Source organism: Amblyomma mixtum, chromosome 3, assembly GCF_055824585.1.
Source record: "Amblyomma mixtum isolate Tamu chromosome 3, ASM5582458v1, whole genome shotgun sequence".
In the NCBI taxonomy this organism is placed as follows: domain Eukaryota; kingdom Metazoa; phylum Arthropoda; class Arachnida; order Ixodida; family Ixodidae; genus Amblyomma; species Amblyomma mixtum.
The window spans coordinates 274,605,517-274,609,307 of NC_143014.1; positions in this window are offsets into that span (position 1 = coordinate 274,605,517).

Consider the following 3,791-nt stretch of genomic DNA (forward strand, 5'->3'; position numbering starts at 1 on the left):
GACGTACAATTTTAATTCGCTTCTCTCCGGCTTTTCAGAGGCCATAGATCAACAGCACATATTTCTGGCATGTTGCCCTACGTCCAAAGCAACAAAACAAAAATTGAGTGTCAGTATGTTGAGACACACTCATCCACGTCCATACCTGTCGTGTGTTCTTCCGTTCGTGTGTTCGCGTTCAAAACTTTCTGCTTCCATCGAGAGTCGCGGTGCAACAAAATGCACCAGCAGCACATGCACGCCTTCACGTCCAGCCAAAGAACCCATTCGTGCCTGTGGTCACAAAGCGGCGACAATGCTCTCGTGTTCGATGTTCCCCATCGTCGGTTTATGCGGTGTCCATGCTGCACGTTAGCCGAGGCGGCATCCCTGAAAGCGGTAGAATGATCTTCGGCGAACCTGCATCATGAGACTGAACACTGAACACCGGGAACCGTGGGAGTCAAACAGCATAGAATCGAGCGCATGACAAGAAAAGATCGATGAGATGCGCTTACTCTGTACCCGTCCTTACACGCAGCTCATAGCCGTCGAAGGTAAGAGGCGGAAGAAGTGCTGACGTGAGCTTGAATACGCAAGAGGAAACGGCATTTTGTTCTGTGGTTTGCTCCAGTGTCATGCGCCCTGCGCAGAAACTTGCCTAAATTTAAGGCACAGTGCAAGATGCTGTGGGTGCTGAAGCTGGTTTCGTTCTCAACCCACAAAGATGCGTGGATAATCTTCGGCCAGTCGTTGGCAAGTGACTCTCCCGGCCCATTTGCTCAAAAGTATACGTAGACCTCCGTCCTTGTGTTTGAACTTCAACGACCGTGACGTGGCGTTTCTCGACGTGCCTTCTCCTGCTTTCGTCTTCGCGCGTTCTTCTGCGGCGTGTACGCCTTGGCCACTGCGGCGCGTATATTCCTTGCGCGTCGGGAACGGGTGTGCCACTATGCGAACGGTGATGAAGTGTGCCCTTCAGTGCCGCTCGCTGGCCGCAGCTGCGTGGAACAGGCCGGAACAGTCGCTCTTCAAGTACAGGTTGCCTCCGCGGCGTCGACCCTGCCGACATGCGGGCGAAAGAAAGAACTGCCCATTTTCGCTCACGTCGCCCCGTCCTGAGTCTCATACACTCAATACAAATGTCGTACTTTTCGATATTCTCACCGTAACGCGTCGTATCTTGTGCAACATTGTGGGCGTCTTGTGTTATTTCGTTATTCCATGGGCATGTACGTGCTTGTGTGCCTATACATTGTGGTATTCCATTGCACAGGGAAGGTTTTTACGAGTGTGACTGAGTAACGTAGGCGAAATTTCGTGGCCTCTGCGCAACTTCACAGTGAACTGAACGAGGACTAGAAAAGGAAAACATCACTGCTACTTGGGAGCGTGGCGACGTTTTCATCGGACGTCATTTCTTCATCCGTCTTTATTTATCCGCTGCCTCATAATAACTTTCTCATACTGAGTGATTAAAGGCAAGTTGAACTGCGAAAGTCCTCGGTCTACCGTTGCCTCCTTGCCCAATTTCAGGAATCAACCATAAAGCAAAAATCACCCAAGCTTTCTTTGTATTTTATGTTTTGCTGCTGTACTGAAGTGAAAAAAACGACATGAGAAATCTCTTCACCAAGTGAGATGCTGTGGAGGGGGGTTAGCACTGGTACTGAAGGCTGCGAAGCTTTTTCCTGCAACCTTGGAAAGAACACGCACATATAAAAATACCGTTCCAATAAAAACATAAGTTGACATGTTTGTCATACTGGGTGCAAACTACATCAGTATATCAGGTAAGTTCAGCCAATCATTCGAGACTACTGCGACGAATGAAATAGACGCTATAAACCGTCGGGTTCTGCCACTGAAAAAAAAAGTTGTTTATTGCTTTGTTAAGCAACTGGGAATAATGAACTCCTGATAATTCAGTGGCTACATGTTGCAGTTATTTCTAAACAGATGCGATTTTTATTAACCTTATAACAGAGAGTAAAATGAATGAGAATGTGAAGTCTGTGAAGAGGTGGTGGTGTGCGGAAAATGGCGCTGACTGGTCCACAGTCAGGCCAGTGTGACTTCGCCTGCTCTTCAATGACGCGGAGCGAGTGACGCGAAAGACAATTCCACCCCGCGTACACAAGTCAGGACTCGTTGGCCGATCTGCCCCGCTGGTGACTGGAGCTATAAGCAGAGAAAAAGTTGAAACAAACCAGTTTACTCAAGAGGTAGCCTGACTAACAAAGGAATGTAACAAACGAAGGTTAGTACGAAGCAACGTAAATCTTTAAATTATATTTAAATTTAGCGCTCTTTTTGCCAATTCTGCACATCCCGTTTTTTGCACTAACTTCTGCAAGGATCGAAAAAAACAAACAACTAGCCTAACTTCAGCTCCAAAAAAGATTCTGCAGTTACAAGAATAAAATCAAGAACAATTTTTTTTAATTTTCTTTTACATATGTCTTTTTATCTGCATATCCACCGCGCTAGGTTGAAGCGCGGCGTGAAATTCAAGTATTTTTTTTACACAGCTACGTGTGCAAATATAAAAAACCTACTGGTTGAAAAGGTACACTCTCACGCAGGAATGCAAGAACGAAAGAATATAAGGCGAGATACCAGAGCTCTAAACCGAAGGGCGGTATGTGGTGTGTGGAGTTTAAATGGAAGCTGAAATAATTTTTCAGAATTCGAGGATTTTCAAGCGTTCCAATGTACAAGGCTTCTAGATAAAGCACGCGAAGTAGTTTTATGTTAACATTGGAAGTGGTGACGTAGTCGCCGATTAAAACCATGACAAATGTTCAAGCTTCTCCTCACTGTTTTTGAGATGTGCGGGGAAACTCGTGATGGCATAACTGTTGTCGAAATTTCAGTTGTACGCTGCCTTCGCCCACATGCTGCCGTGCGTCGTGCAATGCCGCCAAACAGTTCATCGTGGACTTCACCTTCGGTTGCGCTGGTTTTCTTCCATGATGCAACCGTTTCTTCGCTGGGCACGTAGCGCCGCTGTACGTGACCTCATCATTGCGACCCGTGCCTGTCGCACCGCACTGCAGAGAAGCATGAACGCGATGCGGCTTTATTCGGCGATGACTTCACCATTTAAAAAGTTAGCACAAAAATACTTTGTATGCTTTATCTTCAAGCTTCACGCATTCAAGCCCTTTAAACTTGTCGAATTCTAAAACACCTTCAGTTGCCCCTTAACGTCCTGGAGCAACATATGGGCTATGAGGGCGCCGTAGTGGCGAGCTCCGTGTTAGTTTAGGCCTAACCCGAGGCTCTCTAACATGCGCTAACATCGCACAGCATGCGTGCGTTTTTTATATTCCGCATCCATCGAAATACGGCCGCCGCGGCCGCTTAAAAGAACAAAAAAAATCTGCGAGAGTGCAAAGCCGAGGCTCTTCTGGGGGCGATGAGGAAGCATCGGGCTGTTGGTTGTTTGTAGGGGTGCGCGAATATTCAAAATTTTTTAATCGAAAACTGAATATCGTTCTTTTCGATTCATAGAATGAACCAAACAAGATTATTCGAAATGAATCGAAAACGTTCAAGATTTCGAATAATTTTCGGATAATTGCCACAAAGTTCGAATAAGACACACCATACATTCTTTGACGACTGTTCCAAAACTGTGGCCTACTCCGATGTTGCACAGCACGCTGCCGCGATCTGTCTGCGATCGATGGAATGTCGCAGTCCATTCGACGTAGTCCATTTCTGTCGGGTCGTTCATCATGCTCATGCATGGCCTTCAAGACTGGGCGATCAGGCAGGGCTCAGGCCGCTTCAGCAAGCCCTGCTTT